Raw genomic sequence first — 7,802 nt, 5'->3', positions numbered from 1 at the left:
ATAAAAAACGTTCAACACCTCGACATTTAATAGTGAAGCTTGCAAACTCCAAAGATAAAGAGAAGATCCTTAAAGCAGCAAGAGACAAGAAGTCCCTGACTTTCATGGGGAGGAATATTAGGGTAACAGCAGACCTCTCCACAGAGACCTGGCAGGCCAGAAAGGGCTGGCAGGATATATTCAGGGTCCTAAATGAGAAGAACATGCAACCAAGAATACTTTATCCAGCAAGGCTCTCATTCAAAATGGAAGGAGAGATAAAGAGCTTCCAAGACAGGCAGGAACTGAAAGAATATGTGACCTCCAAACCAGCTCTGCAAGAAATTTTAAGGGGGACTCTTAAAATTCCCCTTTAAGAAGAAGTTCAGTGGAACAATCCACAAAAACAAGGACTAAATAGATATCATGATGACACTAAACTCATATCTGTCAATAGTAACTCTGAACGTGAACAGGCTCAATGACCCCATCAAAAGGCGCAGGGTTTCAGACTGGATAAAAAAGCAGGACCCATCTATTTGCTGTCTACAAGACACTCATTTTAGACAGAAGGACACCTACAACCTAAAATAAAAGGTTGGAGAACCATTTACCATTCAAATGGTTCTCAAAAGAAAGCAGGGGTAGCCATCCTTATATCAGATAAACTAAAATTTACCCCGAAGACTGTAGTGAGAGATGAAGAGGGACACTATATCATACTTAAAGGATCTATCCAACAAGAGGACTTAACAATCCTCAATATATATGCCCTGAATGTGGGAGCTGCCAAATACTTAAACGAATTATTAACCAAAGTGAAGAAGTACTTAGATAATAATACACTTATACTTGGTGACTTCAATCTAGCTCTTTCTACCCTCGATAGGTCTTCTAACCACAACATCTCCAAAGAAACGAGAGCTTTAAATGATACACTGGACCAGATAGATTTCACAGATATCTACAGAACTTTACATCCAAACTCAACTGAATACACATTCTTCTCAAGTGCACATGGAACTTTCTCCAGAATAGACCACATACTGGGTCACAAATCGGGTCTGAACTGATACCAAAAGATTGGGATCATCCCTGCATATTCTCAGACCATAACACCTTGAAATTAGAACTAAATCACAACAAGAAGTTTGGAAGGACATCAAACACGTGGAGGTTAAGGACCATCCTGCTAAAAGAAAAGGGTCAACCAGGAAATTAAGGAAGAATTAAAAAGATTCATGGAAACTAATGAGAATGAAGATACAACTGTTCAAAATCTTTGGGATGCAGCAAAAGCAGTCCTGAGGGGGAAATACATCGCAATACAAACATCCATTCAAAAACTGGAAAGAACTCAAATACAAAAGCTAACCTTACACATAAAGGAGCTAGAGAAGAAGCAGCAAATTGACCCGACGCCAGCAGAAGAAGAGAGTTAATTAAAATTCGAGCAGAACTCAACGAAATTGAGACCAGAAGAACTGTGGAACAGATCAATAGAACCAGGAGTTGGTTCTTTGAAAGAATTAATAAAATAGATAAGCCATTAGCCAACCTTATTAAAAAGAAGAGAGAGAAGACTCAAATTAATAAAATCATGAATGAGAAAGGAGAGATCACTACCAACACCAAGGAAATATAAACGATTTTAAAAACGTCTTATGAACAGCTCTACGCCAATAAATTAGGCAATCTAGAAAAAATGGACGCATTCCTGGAAAGCCACAAACTACCAAAACTGGAGCAGGAAGAAATAGAAAACCTGAACAGGCCAATAACCAGGGAGGAAATTGAAGAAGTCAACAAAAACCTCCCAAGACACAAGAGTCCAGGGCCAGATGGCTTCCCAGGGGAATTCTATCAAACGATCAAAGAAGAAATCATACCTATTCTACTAAAGCTGTTTGGAAAGATAGAAAGAGATGGAGTACTTCCAAATTCATTCTATGAGGCCAGCATCACCTTAATTCCAAAACCAGACAAAGACCCCACCAAAAAGGAGAATTACAGACCAATATCCCTGATGAACATGGATGCAAAAATTCTCAACAAGATACTAGCCAATAGGATCCAACAACACATTAAGAAAATTATTCACCATGACCAAGTAGGATTTATCCCCGGGACACAAGGCTGGTTCAACACTCGTAAAACAATCAATGTGATTCATCATATCAGCAAGAGAAAAACCAAGAACCATATGATCCTCTCATTAGATGCAGAGAAAGCATTTGACAAAATACAGCATCCATTCCTGATCAAAACTCTTCAGAGTGTAGGGATAGAGGGAACATTCCTCAACATCTTAAAAGCCATCTACGAAAAGCCCACAGCAAATATAATTTTCAATGCAGAAGCACTGGGAGGCTTTCCCCTAAGATCAGGAACAAGACAGGGATGTCCACTCTCACCACTGCTATTCAACATAGTATTGGAAGTCCTAGCCTCAGCAATCAGACAACAAAAAGACATTAAAGGCATTCAAATTGACAAAGAAGAAGTCAAACTCTCCCTCTTTGCAGATGACATGATACTCTACATAGAAAACCCAAAAGCCTCCACCCCAAGATTGCTAGAACTCATACAGCAATTTGGTAGCGTGGCAGGATACAAAATCAATGCCCAGAAATCAATGGCATTCCTATACACTAACAATGAGACTGAAGAAAGAGAAATTAAGGAGTCAATCCCATTTACAATTGCACCCAAAAGCATAAGATACCTAGGAATAAACCTAACCAAAGAGGTAAAGGTTCTATACCCTAAAATCTATAGAACACTTCTGAAAGAAATTGAGGAAGACACAAAGAGATGGAAAAGTATTCCATGCTCATGGATTGGCAGAATTAATATTGTGAAAATGTCAATGTTACCCAGGGCAATTTACACGTTTAATGCAATCCCTATCAAAATACCATGGACTTTATTCAGAGACTTAGAACAAATTATTTTAAGATTTGTGTGGAATCAGAAAAGACCCCGAATAGCCAGGGGAATTTTAAAAAAGAAAACCATATCCGGGGGCATCACAATGCCAGATTTCAGGTTGTACTACAAAGCTGTGGTCATCAAGACAGTGTGGTACTGGCACAAAAACAGACACATAGATCAATGGAACAGAATAGAGAACCCAGAAGTGGACCCTGAACTTTATGGTCAACTAATATTCGATAAAGGAGGAAAGACGATCCACTGGAAGAAAGACAGTCTCTTCAGTAAATGGTGCTGGGCAACTTGGTCATCCACATGCAGAAGAATGAAACTAGACCACTCTCTTGCACCATACACAAAGATAAACTCAAAATGGATGAAAGATCTAAATGTGAGACAAGACTCCATCAAAATCCTAGAGGAGAACACAGGCAACACCCTTTTTGAACTTGGCCACAGTAAACTCTTGCAAGATACATCCACGAAAGCAAAAGAAACAAAAGCAAAAATGAACTATTGGGACTTCATCAAGATAAGAATCTTTTGCACAGCAAAGGATACAGTCAACAAAACTCAAAGACAACCTACAGAATGGGAGAAGATATTTGCAAATAACATATCAGATAAAGGGCTAGTTTCCAAAATCTATAAAGAACTTATTAAACTCAACAGCAAAGGAACAAACAATCCAATCATGAAATGGGCAAAAGACATGAAGAGAAATCTCACAGAGGAAGACATAGACATGGCCCACATGCACATGAGAAAATGCTCTGCATCACCTGCCATCAGGGAAATACAAATCAAAACCACAATGAGATACCGCCTCACACCAGTGAGAATGGGGAAAATTAACAAGGCAGGAAACAACAAATGTTGGAGAGGATGCGGAGAAAAGGGAACCTTCTTGCATTGTTGGTGGGAATGTGAACTGGTGCAGCCACTCTGGAAAACTGTGTGGAGGTTCCTCAAAGAGTTAAAAATAGACCTGCCCTATGACCCAGCAATTGCACTGCTGGGATTTACCCCAAAGATTCAGGTGCAATGAAACGCCGGGACACCTGCACCCCGATGTTTCTAGCAGCAATGTCCACAATAGCCAAACTGCGGAAGGAGCCTCGGTGCCCATCGAAAGATGAATGGATAAAGAAGATGTGGTTTATGTGTACAATGGAATATTACTCAGCCATTAGAAATGACAAATACCCACCATTTGCTTCAACGTGGATGGAACTGGAGGGTATTATGCTGAGTGAAGTAAGTCAATCGGAGAAGGACAAACAGTGTATGTTCTCATTCATTTGGGGAATATGAATAATAGTGAAAGGGAATATAAGGGAAGGGAGAAGAAATGTGTGGGAAATATCAGAAAGGGACACAGAACATAAAGACTCCTAACTCTGGGAAACGAACTAGGGGTGGTGGAAGGGGAGGAGGGCGGGGCGTGGGGGTGAATGGGTGACAGGCACTGAGGGGGACACTTGACGGGATGAGCACTGGGTGTTATTCTGTATGTTGGTAAATTGAACACCAAAAAAAATTAATTTATAAAAAAATAAAAAAATAAAAAGTAAAATTAAAAAAAGATCTATATATATATTTTTTTAATTTTACCACACCTTCTCAAACTCTACCAAAACACAAGAGAAAGTACTTATTCTATGAGGCCAAGATTATAGAAAGTCAGCAAAAGACATTACAAGAAAACTATAGACCAATATTCTTTATGGATATAAATCAAAACCTCACCAAAACACTAGCTAACTGAATCTAACAGAATATCAAAGGATCATATCGAATGAGATTTTCTCAGAATCTAAGAATACAAGGTTGAGTTTCATGCAAAATTCAATGTAATGCAGCATATTAATAAGAAGAAGACAAAAAAAACACATGATCTTAACTGACTCATAAAAAGCATATGACAAAACCCAACATACTTTCATGACAAACATCTTCAATGAACTAGGAATAAAAAGGTGCTTCCTCAACATGATAAAAAGTATATACTGAATATTGTTAATATTCTAATGGTCATGTCTAAATCATTTTTTTGAGGAACAAAAACCATGTTTTTGTTTGTTCATTTCTTGCTTTTGAAGTATTCCACAATAACATCCTTCACCTGAGATTCTTTGCCATAATCCTTAACTACCACACAACTGCAACCAACACTCTACAGGGTTTTCCCTCTCTGTCAATTTTCCAGAGGCCTACCCATTACCCAGTTTCTTATTGTCATCAACCTTGATTAGGTCGATCTGATGTTCAGCACAAAGGGCCTCCACCAACTTGACATACATAGGCTCATCATAGTTGTATGCAAGCACACAAAGATGGGCTTGGTGCTTGTCTAAGGCTTTGGCAGCTTCGCGAATTCCACATGCTATGCCATCATGGATGAGGGCGGTCTTTAGCACCTCTTATAAAGCAGTATTAATGTCCATTACACCTCCAGTAGCAATGCCTTCCTCCACCATGGCGGTGGATTACCAGTGTAACCAGATCTTGACTGCCTGAGCCTCCGCCTCTGCCTCTGCACGACTCGGGCGGCAGCAGAGAAAGAGCAAGTCTAAATAATTTTAACTCTATTTTTAACTCTCTGAGGAACCTCCACACAGTTTTCCAGAGTGGCTGCACCAGTTCACATTCCCACCAACAGTGTAAGAGGGTTCCCTTTTCTCCGCATCCTCTCCAACATTTGTGGTTTCCTGCTTTGTTAATTTTCCCCATTCTCACTGGTGTGAGGTGGTATCTCATTGTGGTTTTGATTTGTATTTCCCTGATGGCCGGTGATGCGGAGCATTTTCTCATGTGCTTGTTGGCCATGTCTATGTCTTCCTCTGTGAAGTTTCTGTTCAGCAGTTCGATTGATCTATGTGTCTGCTTTTGTGCCAGTACCACACTGTCTTGATGACCACAGCTTTGTAGTACAACCTGAAATCTGGCATTGTGATGCTCCCAGCTATGGTTTTCTTTTTTAATATTCCCCTGTCTACTCGGGGTCTTTTCTGATTCCACACAAATCTTAAAATAATTTGTACCAACTCTCTGAAGAAAGTCCATGGTATTTTGATAGGGATTGCATTAAACATGTAAATTGCCCTGGGTAACATTGACATTTTCACAATATTAATTCTGCCAATCCATGAGCATGGGATATTTTTCCATCTCTTTGTGTCTTCCTCAATTTCTTTCAGAAGTGTGCTGCCCTACGACCCAGCAATTGCACTGCTGGGGAATTACCCCAAAGATACAGATGCAGTGAAACGCCGGGACACCTGTACCCCGATGTTTATAGCAGCAATGTCCACAATAGCCAAACTGTGGAAGGAGCTTTGGTGTCCGTCGAAAGATGAATGGATTAAGAAGATGTGGTATATGTATACAATGGAATATTACTCAGCCATTAGAAACGACAAATACCCACCATTTGCTTCAAGGTGGATAGACCTGGAGGGTATTATGCTGAGTGAAATAAGTCAATTGGAGAAGGACAAACATTATATGGTCTCATTCATTTGGGGAATATAAAAAATAGTGAAAGGGAATAAAGGTGAAAGGAGAAAAAATGAGTGGGAAATTTCAGAAAGGGAGACATAACATGAGAGACTCCTAACTCTGGGAAACAAACTAGGGGTGGTGGAAATGGAGGTGGGCGGGGGGTAGGGGTGACTGGGTGACAGGCACCGAGGGGGGCACTTGATGGGATGAGCACTGGGTATTATTCTATATGTTGGCATATTGAACACCAATAAAAAGTAAATTTATTTAAAAAATTAAAAATAAATCATTTTAACTCTAACATAATGGTTAAAACACGAAGTATTAAAAATAATGGTTACAATAATTTCATTAATGGATACACAATATAAAAAATGTAAACTGTGACATCAAAACACATCAAAAACACAAAATGTGAAAGGTATAGCACAAAAACGTAGAGCTTCTGTATGCATTCAAAATTCAGTCGTTACCAGCTTAGACTGTTGTTTTGTGTAAGCTTCATATTAATGACAATACAAAAGACTAAAGCAGATACACAAGAGGTAAAAAGAAAGGAATCAAAGCATACCACTACAGAAAATTATCAAATCATAAAAGAAGGGAGCGAGCAAGGGAGAAAGGAATTAGGAATTACAACAGAGAAAAAAAATTAATCAGATGACAAAAGTAAATCTTTACTTATCAATAATTATTTTAAATGTAAATGTACTAAATTCTCCAATCAAAAGACACAGAGTAGCTGAATGGATTAAAAGACTCATTTCAGCTTTAATGACACATAGGCTCAAACCAAATGGATAGAAAAACACATTCTATGCAAATGGTGGCCACAAGAGGGCAGGGGTAGCTATACTCACAGCACACAAAGTGACTTTAAGCCCGAAGACTGTAACAAGAGACAAATAAGATCATTTTATAATGAAACAGGGATCAATTAAGAGGATATAACAATTGTAAATATTTATGCACCAAATATCAGAGCACCTAAATGTATAAAGCAAATATTAGAAAAACTGAAGGGAGAAATAGTCAGCAATACAATAACAACAGAAGGGACTTCAATACCCTGCCTCCAACAAGGGATAGATCATCCAGACAGAAAATTCATAAAGAAATATGGGACTTAAACTGGACATTAGACCAGATGGACCTCACGGACATATAAAAATATTCCATCAAACAGCAGCAGAATATACATTCTTCTCAGGGGTGCCTGGGTAGCTACTCAGTCAGGTAACCATCCAACTCAATCTCAGCTCAGGTCTTGATCTCAGAGTTGTGAGTTGAAGCCTCATGTTGGCCTACTTAAAAAAAATAAAATGAAAAGAATATACATTCTTTTCAAGCATACACAGAGCATTTTCAGGGATAGATAATATGTT

At 38.8% G+C, this 7,802-nt stretch overlaps 1 pseudogene; it reads right to left on the bottom strand.

Annotated features, from left to right (window-relative positions):
- Positions 1-4,996: 4,996 nt before the first annotated feature.
- On the bottom strand, positions 4,997-5,393 carry LOC129520138 (40S ribosomal protein S12-like; annotated as a pseudogene).
- Positions 5,394-7,802: the final 2,409 nt, after the last annotated feature.

This window comes from Nyctereutes procyonoides, unplaced genomic scaffold (genome assembly GCF_905146905.1).
Source record: "Nyctereutes procyonoides isolate TBG_1078 unplaced genomic scaffold, NYPRO_anot_genome, whole genome shotgun sequence".
Lineage (NCBI taxonomy): Eukaryota > Metazoa > Chordata > Mammalia > Carnivora > Canidae > Nyctereutes > Nyctereutes procyonoides.
This window is presented reverse-complemented; position numbering and strand designations above follow the sequence as displayed.